Here is a 21,083-nt window from a genome sequence, read left to right on the forward strand (position 1 = left end):
CCTGGGAGCCTGTTCAGTGTCCAGCACCTCTGGGTGAAGAACCTTTCCCTCATGTCCAGTCTAAAGAGAACTGAGATGCTTGCCTCATTTCCTATCTTCACTAATTACCAAAGGCACTTAAGAAGAGCAAATGTGTTACTGGGATTTAATCTCTTTTCCAGGGTAAAGTCTGGCTCAGTCATGTACTAGACAGCATGAGGGCTACTGTGAGAGATGAGATGACAGAAGCCGTCATGGCTTATGAGGAAAAACCAAGGGAACAATGGCTCTTTGACTATCCTGCCCAGGTATCTGCCACTGCTTCTTATCACCACTCAGGCTGGCTCGTGGAAAGGTAGCTCTTGGGTTCCCCATCAGTCCTGCCCTTCCCTTCTTTCAGCAGCTGTGGACAGGCATGTTTCTGGCCTCCACCTTGCTATCCAGGAGAGAGGGAGGATGAGTTGTCCTTTATCCTGGCGGTCTCCTGATGGAGTTTTCAGGCTGAGCTCCATGCTCTGGTTGGGGCTCTTGGTTGGGTGACAGAGCCCAGGGGCTTGGGCAGTGCAGTCTGTACAGCCAGAGCAGTGAGAGGTGCAGCAGGAAGGCAAAGTGGTGAGGCCTGATAAGAGTGAAGAGCCCCTCAGATGCACCTCTGACAACCTCGTGGTCTCCAACTCTTCCTCCTCTGCTGTGTCAGGCATGTGAAAGGTGCTGATTTACTTATAACTAGCTGCTAAATGTGTCTATCACTGATATGGTGTTTTAAATGAATGTCATGGAGCAGATCCTTGTTGTACTGTCTGCTGTGACTACTGTATGAAAAAATACTTAATTTCATGTCACGGATGTTTCATCCTTGATCTCCCTGTGGATCCGACACTCTTGAACATAAGGAAGCTTTGGTATTTTCCCTGATACTGAACCAGCCTATTTCCCTAGGTGGCGCTTTGCTGCACCCAGATCTGGTGGACAACCGAGGTTGGGATTGCCTTTGCCAGGGTGGAGGAAGGCTACGAGAATGCGATGAAGGAATAGCACAAGAAGCAAGTGACCCAGCTGAACACCCTCGTTACCATGCTGATCGGGCAGCTCTCCAAGGGCGACAGACAGAAAATCATGACCATTTGCACCATCGACGTGCATGCTCGGGATGTGGTGGCAAAGATGATAGCACAGAAGGTTGGTGTTGGCAGTTCAGCACAGTTCTGTGGGTGCTGGAGAGGGGGCTTCAGGGGGCCCAACCACTGGCCATTCAGATCACTGCCGGTCTCAGTGGGAGACGTATGACTAAATTTATTTCTACAATGTTTGTAGTAAGTGTGCAGAAAGCCCCTGTAAGCCTGCAGAGCTGTGCTGTGTCATGGCCCTGCAACACCAACTTGTAGTTGCTGCAGATTCACACCAGGAGTGAGAGCGCGGCACTGCGTCCTGGTGCCAAGACATGTGCTGGTGGATGATGGTGGTGTGTTGGGAGGCTGCTGGACTCAGTCTCAGTTTTGACTTTAGAAAGTAAGAAAAAGCATTCAAGCTTTGTTCTTTGTAGCGTCCTTTGTCTGGTGTGGGGCCACAGGGACTTATGTGGGACTCCCTTCTCCTGCAACACCTCTCCCACACTACTCCCCTGTCCCTGACACCATGCCAAGTGTTTAGCCTTGCAGGTGGGTGGGAAGATGCCCTGAATGTATTGGGTTGTGGCTCTTCCCTCATCTGTGTCATCTCAGAGGCAGCCAGGCTGCTCACAGGGTTTCTGTCTTCAAGGCTCAGCTGGGCTCAGTGGTGCCTCGGTCCAGCCTGGGGTGAAGTGATGCATCTGGACCTGCCTGCTGGTTGTGCAGAGAGCGCTGGCCATGCCTGTCTTTGTCCACCTGTCCCCAGTCTGTTTCCTTGGTGCTGTCTGCAACCTCTTCCTTGTCTAGATGGCCTCTGCTCCTTCTCTCACTCTGGTTGCGTTATGAGACCTTCTTCATGACTTGCTGCTTCTTAAATCTATTCAGGAGTCTTTTTGTAAGGCTCTTTCTCTTGGCCATTAATTTTTTCCTCTCCCACCAATGTGGTCACTAATTTGGTTCCTCCCCTTTACTGATGGGAGATGGGGAGGTGACATTTCTCACCGCATTGCAAGGAGGCGGCCTTCCTCACCACACCTGCCTTGCAGTGAGGACCAGTCATCCCCCATGAAAATTTTATAGCAGTCGCTATTTTGGCCCCCGAGCTGCATGTGTCTGGCATCCCCGGCCTTCCTGTGATGGTGTTTGTGGGTGTGTTGCAGGTGGACAATGCCCAGGCCTTCATTTGGCTGTCACAGCTCCGGCACAGATGGTCAGATGAGGAACGGCACTGCTTTGCCAACATCTGTGACGCCCAGTTCCTGTACTCCTATGAATACCTTGGCAATACCCCTCGGCTTGTGATCACTCCGCTGACCGACAGGTAAGTCCCTGGGACACAATGTCACAGCTGGGCTTTGCCACACAGGTAGAGAGAGAGATGCCAACCAAAGATGGATTTAGTTCAGACACCTGTATCCCTCTTGTTCTGTCTCCATGTCCCAGCACTCCAGTGGTCGAGCTCTAACTCTTATCTGGTTTTTGGTGGTACCCTCTGGGGAATTTGTACATCAGATCCCTGGGTGGGATTCAGCTCACACATTAAAACACTTGTGGGTGTCTTCCTGTGCACAAGATGTCCACAGTCCATAAAGCTGGTGAGTCTAGAGAGCTTTCATCCCATCTTGAAGCAGACATCTACCTGGTTGCCTCAGTGGGGACACCTAGGGTTACTTGAGATACTCTGTGTTGTCCCACCTGGCTTCCAGCTGCCAATCCAGAAGTGTAAAAGTCTCCTATGGACCCCTTGTCATATCTCTCCACCCTATGTGACATTTCAGCAACCAAGAGCATCTCAGGTGGCTCTAGTCACCTGTGTTAGTCAGCTGCGTCAAGCCCCCAGGTATCATCAGGTTTTGTTGGCTATATTGACTACACCTCTGTGGCTTATACAGGTAGTATAGATACTCACATGTGGACACCACCCCAGTGTCCATCATCAACATGATGGAGAAACTTTGGGACTTGCTGCAGCTTTGAGTTGGGTTCACTCATAGGCCACCTGAGCAGGTTTCTGTCAGTGACAGGTCTTCCAGAAAAGCTGTCCTTTTCTCATACTGCCTGAGATGTGCCCAATATCCATGAGTTGTATGAGGATCCAGAGAGAACACAAGCTGGACATGAAGAGGTTTGGGCAGACCTTGGTGGAAGATGAGTATCTCTTGGAGAAAACAGAGCTGAGCAGAGGTGGTAATTAATGCCAAGAAGGCTTTCAGCTCAGACATGACCCCTGCTCACGTACAGCTTTTCAGAGGAGAGGCTCTGCTGAGTGCAATGCTCTAGTGCTATTGCCCTGCAGCCCACAGTTGACCTATTGGACATATTTCCTTTTTTCATTCATCATTCACTGTGAAAGATGTTACATCACCCTGACCCAGTCACTGCACCTGACCATGAGCGGAGCACCTGCAGGCCCTGCGGGCACTGGCAAGACGGAGACTACGAAAGATTTGGGGCGAGCCCTGGGCATCATGGTGTACGTGTTTAACTGCTCCGAGCAGATGGACTACAAGGTATGGCTCCCACCTCGGCTGCAGTGCGGTCACATGGGGCTGGGGATGCTCAGGGCCCGAGCAAACCTGAAGGATGAGAGTAATCCAATGGTACCTGGGGTGCATTAGGAGAGGTATGACCAGCAGGTCAAGGGAGGTCGTTCCTTCCGCTCTGCTCTGCCCTGGTGATGCCACATCTGGAGTTGTGTCCAGTTCTGGGCTCCCCAGTTTAAGAAGGAATAACTGCACAGAGTCCAGCAGTGGCTACCAAGATGCTGAGGGGTCTGGAGCTTCCTTCTTGTGAGGAGAGACTGAGAGAGCTGGAGCTGTTGAGCTGGAGAAGAGAAGCTGAGAGGGATCTGATCAATGGGATCAATATCTCAGGGTGGCTGTCAGAGGATGGACCAGACTCTGTTCAGTGGTGCCCAACGCCAGGGTGAGGGACAACGGGCACAGACTGAAACACAGGAGGCTCCATCTGAACATGAGCAGAAACTTGTTTGCTGGGAGGTGCCAGAGCCTGGCCCAGGCTGCCCAGAGCGGGTGTGGAGTCTCCTTCTCTGAGACATTGAAACCCGCCTGGACCCACCTGTGTGATCTGCTCTGTGACCCTGCGTGAGCAGGGCTTGGACTGGGGGATCTGCAGAGGTCCCTTCAGCCCCACCAGGCTGGGATTCTGTGATCACCTCTCTCCAAATCCCTGCTACACTCCTTTAAGCTGAATGCCTTTTCCTTCTCCTCCCGTTCCTTCTCTAAGATTTGCACAAGGTTCTTCAGGAGGCAGAGACCCGAACTATCTTCTCTGCCTCATTATGCATTTCCCTTCCTTTCTGGAGTTAGATTTCATGTGTAATTCTTCAAAAATGTTGGTCTGTTCAGTTGAGACCAAGGCTGTGCTGATAGTTGGACCCTGGTCGTTTCTTCTCGGCGTGCTCGCGACCTGGCAGCCCCTGGCACGGGGAGGGACCTGTCCTGGTTTTCTCAGGATCCTCTCCCAGAATAAACCCAAAACATAGTGAACCTTCAGCCGCTACAGAGCACTGAATCATTAGGCTGAGTCTTGCTCTCTGCCGGTCTGGCACGGTACAGTGATTTTGGTAGCCTCGGATCATATTTCATTTAGCTTATGGGCTCTCCCAGGAAACGGGACCATCAGTAATTCAGCACAAGTGACCTTTAAATGAAACTGGTGCACAGATATATCGAGAAAGTGCAATTAGCAGATAAAGTGGCAAGCTGCGCAGAGCTATAAATATTATAATTGAGTTGTGCCTGCTGTTTCCATGCACTTTTCTAAATACCCACAATAGACTGTAAATTGCTATAAATAAACAGGCTGGGAAATAAAATCAATTTTTTGCTGGAGTTGATTCCATTTATGATTTCACTCTTGTAATCTTTGTTTTTGTTTTGTTTTTCCAGTCTTGTGGGAATATTTACAAAGGCCTTTCCCAGACGGGAGCCTGGGGCTGTTTTGATGAATTTAACAGGATCTCAGTTGAGGTCCTTTCTGTGGTTGCTGTACAGGTGAGTGGAGAAACACTCATAAATAAATACAAACAGAGCAGAGCCATTCTGCAGTCTTTGGAGCAAGGGTAAAAATGGCAATTGCATATTGCCGGTTTCAGTTCTGTGTATAGGCAGGTGTGGGATTAGATCTCAAGATTAATCACATGAATATCACAGCACTGCCAAGATGTCGCAGTTACGTGCTGCAAAGATATTTGTCACTTTTCTTGCCCCAGTTACAGCATTTGTGCCAAGACAATTCTTTGTAGCATCTTTTCCCAGACCACTACGCACCATGGCTCTGTACCTGTTCCTCCTCAGGAAAGCACTCGTGTCATTAATCTGCTGTGAGATAATTGCAGCACATCGTTTCAAGACAGAGAAGCTGCCTTGACTTGCGGCTGCTCAGTCTGCAATGTAGGGAATAATTTTCACAGAGGGGAAGAGGGGTGTTTGGGGCAGATCCGCTGGACTTCTGGGGGTTCCTTATCACCCCTGGTCAGGCACAGGTTGTGTGTCATACTCAGGAAATGGGAATACATTCAGGATTAATTTTCTTAACCTGTCTCCAAAACTGTATGGCTGTGGATTTAGTTCTGGTGTCTGTAACGACAGCTCTGCCAAGTGGCTTTGGAAGGTATTCCTGGCCAACTGGCACCATTCCTTGGAGGAATGTGCGCAGCCCCGTGGTGCTCCCAAAAGCCAGTGTCAGCTGGTGACACTCGGGAGCTGGAATCTGGGGCAGATCTGCGGCCCTTGCTGACGCGCTTGCCCAGGGTACCCTGACACCGTGGGATTAAACCTGGGACAGAGCTATTGGAGTGGTGCCCAGCGGTGTATCCGAGGGAAGCCCTGATGCCCTGAGACAGCAACTGTTTCTGATGCTAATAATGTCGGAGTGGTTCCCGAGGCGTGTGTCCAACACGTAAGGAACTGGCTGGAGGCAGAGGCGCTGAAGCGTTATTTTTGTTGACCCAGTCTCGGGATCACACACCTGTTCCAGGTGAGCCGTTCTGCATTTGCTGAGCACAAGCTTTGTCTTCAGTCAGATGGTGCCACCAGCTGTTCCTGATCTGGATCACAAAGAAATAGCTTGTCCTGGAGAAAAAAAGAAAAAAAAAAAGAGTTCTTGTCACAATTCACTGGAAGAGAGGCTTTTTTTTAATGTTTGCCTGATGTTTTTTCATGAAGACCAGCATCTCCCGAGGTATTTTCGCATGTAGAGGAGAGCAATAGTTTTGTGGAGTTTTCATTTGCTCTGCAGTGCTGCTGCTCTATTCCCAGCCTTCGTGGTCTTCTTAACATTCATTATTTACTCCCCTTGAGACTCTGTATCCTCTCTCTCCTTGATTTTACCAACATTTTGTTCTGTCATTCAATGTCATTCTGTGCTTGTTCTCCCCTCAGTCTCACTAAAGCCATGACCCAGCGTTTAATGCATCTTGATTGCCCTGATATACTTTGAGCCACAAAAAAATATTTATAAGGATTTCCTAGGCATATTCAGGTGGTTTTCTCTGCATTGTATAACTCATGCCGCCTTTTGCCTTTGAGTAGCTACTCTACATTTTTCTTATCCCTTATGATTCTCGGTGGGAATGAAGCTCGTGCGTAGGTCTGCAATCATTTTCAGTAGTGATAACTGATAACCCTTTTTTCACTTTAAAGCAAACTAGAACCGTATTGTGATATAGTAATATTTACGTATAGGCACATAGAGTTTTGCATGTTTGAGAGGAAAGCATTAATTAGAGTAATTTTTACTGTGTTGCTGGAGAAAACCGTTAGAGCAGGTGTCAAGTTCAGTGTTCATCACCATCTTCCTGTCACCCTCCCAGGCCTGTTTTCATCAATCATGCGAGAGCTGGCCAACATCACGCATGACGGTCCCAAGTGGATGGTACTAGATGGAGATATTGATCCAGTGTGGATTGAGTCTCTTAATACTGTGATGGATGATAATAAGGTAATGAATATAAGTTAAAGAAGGAGATATTCTTTGACTGCATGGCATGGTTCAGCCTAAAAATGCAGATGCTGAAATAACACCTCCTAGAATAATGCGGTTGCGTTTCTTCAGATACACCAAACAATATCACATATAGAAAATGGTGCATGAGGGGAAATAGCTCAAATCATGGTTTCATTGTAATTTCCCTTCCTGGAACTGGGCTCATGGATAATCACAGATGTCCTGATTGTAACTCCAGGCCCTTCAAAAATAGGGTGGGGTCATAATTCCACACCTTTTTCCGCCGCTCGAAGGGAGTGCTGTTCCTTTGAGTCATGGAAGACAGTTCTACTACCTGCTGGAAATCAGCTGCATTCCCTCAAGGAACTGTGCTGGCAGCAACCAAGCTTTTTAGTGCAAAGTGCTGAATGCTTTTCATTCCTGTTCCTGGGGAAGATGTCATTCTGTCTGTCTGTCTGTCTGCCCAATGCAGGTGCTGACCCTGGCGAGCAATGAGAGAATCCCTCTGAACCCAACGATGCGGTTGGTGTTTGAGATCAGCCACCTGCGCACAGCCACCCCAGCAACCGTGTCCCGAGCGGGTGAGTCCTGGCCTGAGCTCCGCACTGGGATTTGCCGTGAACCCAGGAGGATCTAGTGCCATTAACCAGTCTTCTGTTGGCCAACTTGACTCCTGTTGCAAGTACCCAACCTGAGATCACAGCGGCCGTGGGTGGACAGGGCAGGTTTCTGACAGACAAACTGAGGATCCTGACCCCAAATGCACATGTGGAGCTGTCATCATCCTGGAGATTTACCCAGAGCACTCTGACTGTTGGTGGGTGATCATGGCTTCAGCGTTGCTGAGTGCTCCTGTTGTGCAAAGCCCTTTGGATGGACTTTATGAGGAGAAGGACAGTATCTGTCTCAAAGAGTTCTTGATCTTCTGAAGAAGTGCATGAAGTATGGGAGAAGGGAATGGAGGTGTCCCCTAGTTTTACACATGGGGAAATGGGGCCCAGAGCAATGAAACTGCTCAGACAAGACAATGTTCTGAATTTAGGGCAAGGTCGTGAAAAGCGCCGTGGTTTCAAGGGTGAAGTTTCTTCACTGTTCATGTTTCTACTCTGCAGTGGGGCAGGAAAAGGGGGCAGGTAATGGGACGTCCCGTCATATTTGATAGGGTTTTAGTTGTGTGAAAGTACCTGGTAAACTCTGCTGGAAGAAAGGAACAGTTTCTGCTATGTCTTTACTATATGTTCTCTCTTACCCTGGGCCTAAAGGGATCCTGTACATCAACCCGTCGGATCTGGGCTGGAATCCTCCAGTGAGCAGCTGGATCGACAGGCGAGAGATCCAGTCCGAAAGAGCCAACCTGACCGTTTTGTTTGATAAGTACCTGCCCATTTGCCTGGACACCCTCAGAACAAGGTACCATCTGATGAGTGATTGTGTCACCCGTGGTGAGGGCATGGGGACACCTGCCACTGTCCAGCCCAGCTGTGCTGCGCTGGGTTGTGCTGCACATGATCCTCCTTGCCCCTGGAAGCCCTGAGCATCATTGGCTTAAGCTCAGAGAACCAGCAGGGCGAGGTGGGCAAAGTGACGCTCCTGCCTGTATTGTTTTGGTCAGATCTGGTTTTCATCTGATTTTGATTTGATTTTTATTGTATTTCCTGTATCAACTCTCTATCTCTTGGAAAATAATTCGGGCAGATCCCAAAGAGAAAGCTTTTCAGCCTCCTGATGTGTCAGGCTAGACCTGAGCCCACTCCACAAGTTATTTTTCATTAAGAACTTGGGTATTTGGAAGGGTCCTAGTGCTTCTTGGCTTGATTTGGCTTTAAAGCAGTGTCCACAGGGAAGTCATGTGGTTCTTGCTTATCATCATGTGAAACCATTCTCTTTCTCATACTGTGGTGAGGACTGGCCAAAGTAGAGTCCCAGAAAACTTAAGGGAGCATCTCCCATCCTCTACTTGCTTCCTATAGTTGCACTTTCCTTTAAAAACAAAAGAAAAATCAGTGAGCATGGGAGATGTCAGCCAAAAGGGGGATGTGTCAGAAGGGTCTGGAATCAGGACTTAAACATTGTGCTAGGGAACTTCTCTCTGTGGGACCAAGTTGGTTTTGACTGTTGGTAGCAAAGTCAATCGGACGTTTCCCATTCTGTTTGCTGAACATTGTCTCAGAGCGTGAAATCCACGGGATTAGCTGCAGGCAACCCTGAGCTGAGTGTTTTGGTAGCTTGCTTAATTCAGAAATCGTAGAACCAACCTTTCAAATAGCTATAATTACTTTATGGAGGACTTCAGTGCAGCTACAATATTAGTTTGGAATTCTGTAAGTGTAGCTTAAATGAATGTAAAATGGCAAGATGAAAGGGTTTATTTTATTACTCCTCTATTTGACCGCTTTTGAACTCATCGTGCTCGCAGGAAATCATTGCCTTTAGCAAGTCTTCCATTCTGCTTCTTTCAAGAAGATCAAAGTTTTAAAATGCTTGAAACTTCTGATTATTGTTATTACTTGTATATGTGCCGGTGCCAGCGGGTCTGAGTGTGAGAATGGGTGTTCTCTTTATTGTACCTGGGAATAGGACACGTACCGCTGACAAGCAGAATGCCAGTGTTCTGAAAGAGCATTTCTAGTCTTCCTGGGTTGTGATGGACGTATTGCTTTCTAATTTCCATCCCTTAGATTTAAGAAGATTATTCCCATTCCTGAACAGAGTATGGTTCAGATGTTGTGCTACCTCCTTGAATGTCTCCTGGCAGAGGAGAACACACCTCCTGACTGTCCCAAGGAGCTTTATGAACTTTACTTTGTCTTTGCTGCCGTCTGGGCCTTTGGTGGATCAATGTTTCGAGATCAGGTAAGACGGAAGATGCCTCTTCAGCATCTTTCACACAGTTTGTTTGTGTGGTTTTGTGTTGTTTTGATTTCTTCATACTTTCTGAAACATAGTGCTATGCCAGTAATGCTGTTTTCCTGGGGCTCTCATATAGGTGATAATAAACTAGAAACACAACAATTCCTTTTACGAAAGGCCTCGTTATCCAGGGTGTAACACCACCGGAGAACAGCTGAGGGGTCAGTGGTAAAGGTGGAGGGATGTTTGCTTATGCAGATGCATCTCACTGGGGAGAAACATAAGGTTAACTTATAGAAGCCTGTGGATGTGCATAATGTGATCAAATTAAGACTGATTTATCAGATGGATGTATCAGTGGAGCAGTCTTTCAGCCTTCTGACTGCACAGGTAGCCGTGCTACATAACACAAACCAGCCGGTGTTTTGTCACCAGGGCAGAGCAGAGCCGGAGGAACAACCTCCCTTGACCTGCTGGTCATACTTTTCCTAACGCACCCCAGGTGCCATTGACTTTCGTGGCCACAGGGGCACACCTACTCTTGGGTGGTTGCATCCCCTAGTCAGAGGACGCCTTATCCTCAGATCTAAAGTGTGTAGTCCTGATGTCTGGGTCTGCCCACACTGCACTGCTGTCAAGGGCTTGGAGATCCACGTCTGATCTCCGCTGGGCTTGTGTCAAACTCTGTGTTGTCTGGACTATGCGGGAGGTCTCTCCACGAATGTAACACCAGACACCCCTCCCCAGCTCGGGTGGAGGCACTGCCGTTCTTGATGGCTGCTCAAGTGCTCCCAGGGGTCTCTTTGTGTGTTTTCATGTACCTTAACGCCAGACCTAGAGTGTCTGCTGGTCTCTTCAGATTTGCTCCATGCCAAGGATCAGATGCTTCAGGAAGTGCTGAACAACACAGCTCCAGCTCAGCTGGGTGCTCACTTGGTGCCATCACACCTTGTGACCATTGAATGACCTGTGCGAGACCAGCTTCCTTGGTCCTTGTGGAGCCTCCATTTCCCATGTGCCAGCTGGGAAATACTCAGCCTTAGTGTTGCCGGTCTAGGATGACTTAAAGAAACAAAACAAAGCACAATAAAGCCTGGGAAGCACTACTTGTCTTTGCTTCAGCAGTACAAGCGCAAGTATGCTGGTGTGCGGTGCTGTGGCAGCTGGCCGCTGTGTTCCCCGTGCCGCACAGTCAGTCTCGGGTGCATCAGGCCGGGCTCCTGCCTGCGGTAGTGGCTCTGGGTGGGCTGCAGGAGCAGCTGCAGGCACAGCGACCCTCCGGGAGGCTCCGCCGGGAGCCTGGCTGTGCGTTACTGCCCGCGATGCTCTGTAAATGTCAGAGCTGAGAGTGCGAGGATACAGCAGTCCGAGCAATGGGGAGCCTGATGAAAAATGATCCAATATAAAATCTGTTTATTGCTTTCCACCGAAGGTGCCCTTCGCGCTGACCTTTCGCGGCCAAAATGTCAGGAGAAACAGTCTGGGAGGCTTCCCACTACTCGGTGCTTGTTGGTGGGTAGCGGGGCCCCTGTATAAAAACAGATGATAGATTTGCCATTTCCTGGCTCTGAAATTAGCGGTAATCCATATGGGGTTTTTATTAAGGAAGTGGTTTGAATTCCACACCGTTCTGGCAATAGAGCTGGGGCTGGAGTGGCTCCATTTAACCGCGGGGTCAGGGAGGGCGGGCAGCGCGGCACAGCGCGCTTGCAGGCGGTCTGGCTGTGCGGGGTAAGGGCACCCTTGTGGGAAAGCTTTTAGCAGCCACGCACGTCCCGCTCCACTGCGGGCTACTCTGCTGCCGCTGCCGAGGAGTTATAACAACAGGAGAATGGAGAATTACAGGGATTCTGCCTCTCTGAATAGCACGAGTCTGCAAAATCGTGGATACTATTAATGTGTTTTTCAAATCCACTGGTCTTTTGAGGGACTGTGGCTCAGGAGGCTTTATGGAGGACACTTGGTTCAGTTCAGCAACAAACCCAGGTTTCCTTATGGAGGCCGAGCAGCCTATGGACAATGTGTTGGTGACCCCACATTGTATGGCTATGGGGAGGAGAGACCCGCAGACACCCCAGGAACAAACTGTGCTGTTAAAACGGGCTAAATGATGCGTCCGGTATTTCACAAACATCTTTCTCACAGCAATTTTCCTCTCCTCCTCCCCTCCACCTCTCTCCAGTTCCCATTGTCCACATGGGAAGGTGTTTGGGCAGAATGGCTGGCCCAATGTCATACAGGAGACCTAGGGCAGAGGAGGGGACTAAGCACATTTGGTGAGTCCTGACCCAGCATCTAAAGCAAAACTGTCACCCCAGTTGAAAAAATTCAGATGCTCCAAAATCTCCATGTGTAGAAAGATACAATGGGGAAAAGCAAGGAAACGGGTGCTTTGAGGGGAATGTGGCAGCGCAGAATCACGGCGGGGTCAAAGGGGCAGACCCTCGCTGCTGCTTTGGTACGCTGGTGTCTGCAGTCCTGCTTGTCTGAAACGTTGTGGCTTGAAAAGAAGCCAGGAGACAACAACTCACTCTGAATAGAGTGGTGTGATTGATGAGGAAAGGCTTTGGTATGCATGCTGTGACTGACCATGAGCACAGATGTAGACGGATGTTGTGTCCTTGTCTGTTGGAAGAAGTAGGCACCAAGAATCAATCAAGTGGTCTGTTTAGTCATAGGCACGTATTTCTCTTTTTCAAATTGATCCATCTATCTAGTCTCAGACATACCAAGAGTGATCAACACAGAGGATGAATTATTTAGATGAATAAATAGGACTGATGAGCAGAAATGAAGAAAATGAAAAATTAGGCTTAATAGCAGGAAAAATGATAAGAACTTTATGCTGTGGAATATATTTTAAGGACTAATCCCGCTCTGGTGGACTGGGATAGATAACATTCTCCATTACTAATTAATTGATCCAGATTAGTGTATTTTCTCCACTTTTTGTCTTATAGCTTGTGGACTACAGAGTGGAGTTCAGCAAGTGGTGGGTGGCAGAATTCAAGACTATCAAGTTTCCCTCTCAGGGCACAGTCTTTGACTTCTACATTGATCCAGAAACGAAGAAGTTTGAACCTTGGTCTAAACTTATTCCTCAGTTTGAATTTGATCCAGAAATGCCCTTACAGGTATGTGAACCTTGCACGTGTTTTGTCTGGGAAGAGCACATGCATTTTAGTGACTGTATGCAGGCATTTCAATTGAAGTCTCATTCGAGGTCAAGCACTTCATAATAAGAATGGCATTCCGTCCTGGTTTTGTTAAAAACAAGTTTCTCTTTTAGTGAATTTGCCTGTCAGGTAAAACCTTCATATCAGCTGCGTTTTCCTGGAGAACCAGATCCATGTTTTGGTAAACATAGCAATGGAATGTGAGGTTACTGATAAGGACAGATTCGCATCTCGCGAGAGGGGCAATGAGAAACAGGTGACCAAGAAACTGACAGACAGAGTATAACATCCCATTCACGTGAATACTTCATGTAAAAGTGGGAGATCACGAGGATCTCGCCCCTTTTCCCTTTCTCCCTTTTTTCCTCATGGCCGACATCAGGAGAGGACCTTGCTGGCCGTCCCTGCGAACGGAGGCCAGTGAGAGACTGAATCCAGCTCCGGTTGGCTGCAGAGTCCAGTCCAGGACTTCAGGTGCCAGCTCTGCAGTTGCTGGGGCTTTCAAGATTGGTTTTGTATATTTTGTATTATTTTCTCTATTCTTATTAGTAGCATTAGTAAAACATTTTTAATTTTTCCAATTCTCTTCTATCTATCCTTCTTTCCCTCCCAATCACCTGTCCTGAGTGGGAATGGGGGAGAGAGAGGGGCTGAAGGTGGGGGAGAGGGGGCTAACAACACATCTGCCATGGTTGTATTGTCACCCCACAATCAAAACCTTGACACATTCTTTATGAAGTACAACTCAATTACCCATCTTTCTTTACTGTACTTTGACTGTGAAGACTCATCCTCCATCCATCTTCCAGAGCTGAGTGATGTACATGAGGCGCAGGCTCAGAGACACCTATGAGCCAGGGCTGGTGTGCCCAGGGTGCGGGATGGAGGTGCGTTTGGCCTGCAGAGAGAAGCAGGATGTGGGACAACGTAGTGACAAAGTCCCTGAGACACCATCTCGTCATTCTGCGTGGCTGAAAATAGGGTTGTTTATATGATTTGGACGAAAAATGAGAGTTGCTGCAGGTAGTGAATTGCGTTTGCCAGCTATGCCTTTCTTTCCTTTTAGAGGTGCCACAGTGAGCAGATGACTTGTAAAAATTGTTACCATTTTAGCAAAATGTGTGTTTGCGGGGAGATCCAGATGTTGCTCTCAGCATCCCGCTGTCATTGTTTCGTCTGTACAGATAGTTTGACTTGAATGGTTGGTAGCAGTGTATTGTTCCCTTCCTAGCGCCATCTAGAAACTCAGGTCACCGCACTCATTCCTGGCTCTCCCAGTTTGATGTCTCCTCAGAACATGGCAGTGGGGTGGTGCCACAGGTGGGTACACTTACCTGCTCGTTTTGCCCCTCTCAGGCTCGCCTGGTGCCCACCACCGAGACGGTCCGTGTGCGGTACTTCATGGACAGGCTCCTGGAGCGCCGGCGCCCCGTGATGCTGGTGGGCAACGCCGGCACGGGGAAGTCTGTGCTGGTGGGGGACAAGCTCTGCTCACTGGATACAGACGCCTATGTGGTGAAGAAGGTCCCGTTTAACTACTACACCACCTCTGCCATGCTGCAAGGTAAGACAATGGCTGAGATGTGGGACTTCTGCCTGGCAGGTCACCAAATTCCTGGGGTGTCCGTCGGGGTTTGGAGCTGGGTGTGCACTGTGGGCACTGCACTGGCACCCACTGACTCTTAAATCCCACTGTGAAACTCACTGGTCCGCAGACTCCTGGTTTTATGGAAAATGGCATTTCCCAACATGAGGGATTGAATTCTGAACACCACGACTCTGGTTCAGGGCTGTGCAAAGCACACACTTAAATCTGCTGCTGTTCTCTACAGCACACAGCTCGTACTTGACTTGAGGTGTGTCTTTAATACGCTTGAATTTAAGCCCGTGCTGAATAGAATGGGTTGCTTGGCTGGGATCTAAGCTGTCCTCAGAGTGCAATGATGGGAATTGCATCCCAGTTGTCAGTGAGGACAGTGCTAATGGGGATGTGCAGGTGCTGCTGGTTCCTGGGCTGTCCCCCGCATCCTGATGCAGCCCCGTGTGCTCCCACGGAGCGGGTGCCACATCCCACCGCCCCAGGGGACACGGCTGCTGACCCTGGGAGGCTCTGACCTGGGGAAGCCCATGAGAATATCTTTGATGAGGATTTTGGCACATCAGTGAAAGATGAAGTTTGAGACCAGGATAAGGTCAGTTCTGCTGTGTAGTCTTTTCACAGATGAAGAGAAAGAGGGAATTGTTGAAAAGTGACTCATTTTGGAATGGTATTTTCACTTTCAGTTGACCTAAAGAGAGAGGATAATTTTCTACATGTATTTATTAATCAGGAATGAAACAACCTTGCTTGTTTTGAGTTGAACAACAGCTGTGGGTCACTGTAAACCAAAATAACTTCCTTTATGGAGTTTGGTCTGACCCAAGTGTCCTGAAATCCCTTTACTCCCTCTACAGGACCAGCACCAGTGAGACCAAGGTTTTAACCTTCACCATGTGGGTTTTTCCTGGCCAGGTGGCCCTGGGGCGAACACGCTCACGGCCATGAGCATCACAGCCCCTGTCTGTGCTCTGCTGGGCTCCCGACACTGCAGATGTTTTAAGGAAGGTGTCAGAGTTTAAAGTTGCCCTGTGGGACTGATCCACTCGCAGAGGTGACAGCACAGGCTCAGCCCACGCTGTGTCACCTGGGGCTGTGTCGTGGAGTCACGGCAGCTTTCTGGGGCAGGTCTGAAGGGTTTTGGGTCTTGCTAGTGTGTGATGGCTGCAGTCTCCCTCCTCCCTCCCAGGTGCCCCTTTGCTTTTTTCCCTGTGTTGGGGTCTCTGCAAAATGCCCTTGAGCTGCTAAATGGGCTGAGCTGTCTGTCTGTCTGTCTGTCTGTCTGTCTGTCTGTCTCTCTGTCCAGCTGCCTGGGTGGGGGACAAAGATGCTGAGGGACCTAGAGATTCTTTCTTATGGGGAGAGACTGAGAGCTCTGGGGCTGTTGAGCTGGAGAAGAGAAGCTGAGAGGGATCTGATCAATGGATCAATATCTCAGGGTGGCTGTCAGAGGATGGACCAGAGTCTGTTCAGTGGTGCCCAACGCCAGGGTGAGGGGCAGCGGGCACAGACTGAAACACAGGAGGCTCCATCTGAACATGAGCAGAAACTTGTTTGCTGGGAGGTGCCAGAGCCTGGCCCAGGCTGCCCAGAGCGGGTGTGGAGTCTCCTTCTCTGAGACATTGAAACCCGCCTGGACCCACCTGTGTGATCTGCTCTGTGACCCTGCGTGAGCAGGGCTTGGACTGGGGGATCTGCAGAGGTCCCTTCAGCCCAGCCAGCCTGGGATCCTGTGATTCTGTGAATGTGCAGCCGTTTGTCTCCAGCTGGATGGGCGAGCGTGTGCAGGTGTTATTTGTACAGGCAGACCTGGCACCGTGTCCCTGGTCATGAGCTGTGGGCTGAGTCAGTGATTTTCTTCCCCTGCACAGAGGAGCAAGTTGTCTTGTGTGTGGATGAAGATGTGGTGGTGAGATTTGCATTGAGAAGCATGATTTATACTGCTTGGCCTGGATCCCTGCTGCTCATTTTTTAGAGTTAATTTGTCCCTTTTTGTGTAGTTTGTCACTTGGCTGCTTTATTCTTTTCCCCAGCAGGCACATCTTTAAATTTGTAAAACATGGGCACAAAGTAATTTTGGATTTTTTCTTACTTAAAAAAGATCCTAACCTGAGTTCCAGTAGTTCCTTAGACAAGGTGCCTGTTGCTGCAGAGATGTATGAGATGCAGCCCTTAGGGGAAGCAGAGTTGTTGTTCAACCCATCCCTGCATCCTGTGGCTTCCAGAAGCGCCGTGTGCACAGGGGTTAAAAGGAGCCCAACACTCTCTCTGCCTGAACCTGGGGCCAGTTTGGGGATTTTCTGTAGTTTATTGTGACTAAATACCACATTCTGTGGCATTTGCCCTGGGCCTCGCTCTGCTTCGTGCCCTCTTGGGCCTCTGCCCCTCCATCAGATGTAGCCCTGACTTCTGTCATTCAGAGAAATTGCAATAAATCTTGTGGTTTTTTTGTTTGGGTTCTTTTTTTCCCTCTCCCTTGCTCACCAACCAGAAGGTACGAGGTGTCCAGACTGTTTCTTTGAGGTGCTGGTTTGAGTATGTGTCAGGATCTCACACAGACACACCGCCCCTTATTATTATTGTGAGATACGGCTTTGAATTAAAATACCACTTCCACGAACATGTCACTTGATCCCCAGTGATTGCATTTCAGTGTGATGAATCTCTTGCATACTCGTTTAACCTCAAAAAGGGCTGATTTTATATGTTAATTAGGGACTAATTAAATTTAAATTAAATGCTTATTTGAAACACTTAATTTAACTTGCTACCAGAAATTTCAAATATTGTGGTTTTATTGAACGGGGAGAGAGGCTCCGCTGAGGAAAGATTCATCATTTTTCGTAGCACAATCCATTCCTTTGTGCAGCAGCTGTCTGTGACAAGAAATCAGCTGCGTTTTGAGTGGTGAGCAAGGCGAGCTGTCTGCAGTGCACCCAAGCAGGAAAAACCCAGCGTTTTGAAAGGCCTGTGATCTGAAACAAACCAACGGAATATAAATCTTCCTTCACAACTTTTGCACGTGATAATAAATGGCTTAAAAAAACTCCCAGTCCCGTTTACATTTGCCAGTCTTCCCTAATTACAAAGAATTGCTACTTACCGTGTGCTGCTTTATAGCACCTTATAGGTCTGTTGCCAACCCAAAACTGCTAATGAAACAAATTCTTCGAGTAAGCACAGGGCAGAAAACCCACCCGGGGTCTGGGCAGAGGAGCGTTGCTTCCGTTTGCTTTTCCACTTACTGAGACAGTAAAGGTTGCCTGGGCTGCAATCAGAGGAATCAATAACCTGTAGAACATGATGTGCAGCGACGTGGGGTGATTTTTATTAAATATCAGCCCAGGATTATAAATATTCCCCACGTTTTATGAGCTAGAGCAACATATGACCCCAGCCTTCTGCTAAAACAAATTAAAGTCTTCCAAGGCTTTGAAATGCGAAACTGTTCTCTCCGTGCTTTCCTTTGCGTGTGCGTGACCCTACTTGAAACTAGGTGGTAATTTGACAGCTCGTGTTGGAATTAAGTCTTGTCACATTATCTGGAGGGTTGGGTAACGCTGGTGAGAAGATCAGGGAACTTATGATTATTTGATGCATTTAAATAAAAGTGTCATGTTGGTTGTTCTGAAGATGTCCAGGAATTTGGCCCTGAGATCGCCTATTTTTGTCTAACAGGGTAAAAGATGCATATATTCACAAAACCAGCAGCTTTGCTCGTGGGCTTCTGTGCCCACAGCATCCATCTCCCTTTCTCCATCGCAGCGCCCAGTGCCTGCTGCCCTGGCCACGCTGCAGTTGCCGCATCGCCGGGGCAGGCAGCAGGGGACGCTCACTGCTCTGGCACAGCCACCTCTGCAAGCAAGATTTCGTTTAAAAAATTATGCAGAAGAGATTCAAAAGGCTTTATCTTGCATGAAAAGCTCTTGTTTGCTCTGAGGTAGACATGTTTTGTAGCAGACGAAGTTTGTTGTATTTTTGTTTGGAAGGAAGAGTTGAGAGCTTTCTGATTTAAGTCAAACCAAAGTGCTGACCAAGGGTCCCTGCAGGGCTCCCAGCTGCACTGTAGAATCATAGAATCAGTTTGGTTGGAAGAGACCTTCAGGATCATCGAGTCCAACCGTAACCCAGCTCTAGCACTCTAGTCCCTGAGAACCTCATCTCCACGTCTGTCCAACCCTCCAGGGATGGTGACTCCAGCACTGCCCTGGGCAGCCTGTTCCAATGCCCCACAGCCCTTTGGGGAAGAAATTGTTCCTAAATCCAACCTCAACCTCCCCTGGTGCAACTTGAGGCCGTTTCCTCTGCTCCTGGCGCTTGTTCCTGGGGAGCAGAGCCCGACCCCCCTGGCTCCAAGCTCCTTTCAGGCAGTTCAGAGATCAGAAGGTCTCCCCTCAGCTCCTGTTCTCCAGCTGAACCCCCAGGCCCCTCAGCTGCTCCTCATACAGCTGCAGCTGGGGGCCATCTCAGCTCCTTGAGGGGCCGCTGTAGCTACACACAGCACAGCATTGAGCTGGGCTGAGAAATCATTTTTATTTTGCAGCAGTTGCTCTCCCAGTAGATGAGCTTTGCACCTCTGCCTCCCTACAGGTATGCTTGAGAAACCTCTGGAGAAAAAGGCTGGTAGGAATTATGGCCCTCCAGGTACCAAGAAGCTCGTGTACTTCATTGATGATCTCAACATGCCCGAGGTGGACGCTTACGGGACAGTGCAGCCCCATACGCTGATCCGGCAGCACCTGGACTACGGCCACTGGTAGGAGCCTGCTTGGGCTTGGTTGTCGGAGACCTTTTTGTTCAGCTCCAGTGCTGGGGAGTGGGTTTGAGAGAATCTCAAAGCGTGGGTCCCTCTTCCCATTGCATACTGCTGGGCTAGAGCTGGTTGGGAGGCTCTGGGTGAACTGAGAGTTGAGCACCCTCAGGGCTTCCCCTGTCCCCAGCAAACAAATTCACTTAGAATCACAAAACGTCCTGAGCTGGAAGGGACCCGCAAGGATCATCGAGTCCAGCTCCTGTCCCTGCACAGGACAACCCCACAGTTCACACCGTGTGTCCGAGGACGTTGTCCATCGCTTCTTTAATACCGCTTGATTGCTTACTCATAGCTGGGTTGAGAGGAGCTTTGCTCTGCTCTTGCTGTGGCTTGTGACTGTGGTCCCAGTGCAAAGCCTGCGAGGGGAGCGCGATGCTCGGCCTTGCTGCCCCGCGACGCTGAGAGCAGAGGCGGCTGTGGATTTGGCCTCAGCTGGGGTGAACCCCCCTGCTGTGAGCACCTAACATTGTCTTCTGTCAGGCAGCAGCAAACAACCATTATCTAGGCAGAGGTGATTTGAAGGAAAAGCAGTGACTGTTTTGGAAGGAGATTGGTGTGTTTTACACTTTAGCCAGCAGCTCTGTGTGGGACATGAATATTTGCATCTCTCCACAGGGAATACAGGGCAGGGACGCATTGCAATTTCCACTCTCCTCAGCTGTGTGCATGCCTGAGCTCTGCCAAAAGCTTCCGAGGAACAGAGACAGTGGAGCGGAGGCAGAAATCTTGGGCTGTGGGTGTCAGGGAAGTCAGGCAGATAGAGGGTGAGGGAGCTGCGAGGGAGCGTTGGAGGCACAAGGGGCTGCAGCGAGGAGTAGGGGGATGCAGTGAGGCGCAGAGGGATGCAACGAGGTGTGGGGGATGGAGTGAGGCATGGGGGATGCAGCGAGGTGCGGTGGGATGCAGCAACGTACAGGGGATGCAGCGAGGTGCGGGGGGATGCAGCAACGTACAGGGGATGCAGCGAGGTGCGGTGGGATGCAGCAACGTACAGGGGATGCAGCGAGGTGCGGGGGGATGCAGCAACGTACAGGGGATGCAGCGAGGTGCGGGGGGATGCAGCAACGTACAGGGGATGCAGCGAGGTGCGGTGGGATGCAGCAACGTACAGGGGATGCAGCGAGGTGCGGGGGGATGCAGCAACGTACAGGGGATGCAGCGAGGTGCGGTGGGATGCAGCAACGTACAGGGGATGCAGCGAGGTGCGGGGGGATGCAGCAACGTACAGGGGATGCAGCGAGGTGCGGTGGGATGCAGCAACGTACAGGGGATGCAGCGAGGTGCGGGCGGATGCAGCAACGTACAGGGGATGCAGCGAGGTGCGGGGGGATGCAGCAACGTACAGGGGATGCAGCGAGGTGCGGGGGGATGCAGCAACGTACAGGGGATGCAGCGAGGTGCGGGCGGATGCAGCAACGTACAGGGGATGCAGCGAGGTGCGGGGGGATGCAGCAACGTACAGGGGATGCAGCGAGGTGCGGGGGGATGCAGCAACGTACAGGGGATGCAGCGAGGTGCGGGGGGATGCAGCAACGTACAGGGGATGCAGCAACGTACAGGGGATGCAGCGAGGTGCGGTGGGATGCAGC

General features: G+C 49.7%; 1 pseudogene; it reads left to right on the top strand.

The window, feature by feature from the left end:
* The window catches only part of LOC136115874 (dynein axonemal heavy chain 9-like), a 103,433-nt pseudogene that overhangs the window by 44,385 nt on the left and 37,965 nt on the right, over positions 1–21,083 (top strand).

The sequence above is a fragment of the Patagioenas fasciata genome, unplaced genomic scaffold, assembly GCF_037038585.1.
Source record: "Patagioenas fasciata isolate bPatFas1 unplaced genomic scaffold, bPatFas1.hap1 Unplaced_6, whole genome shotgun sequence".
NCBI lineage: Eukaryota > Metazoa > Chordata > Aves > Columbiformes > Columbidae > Patagioenas > Patagioenas fasciata.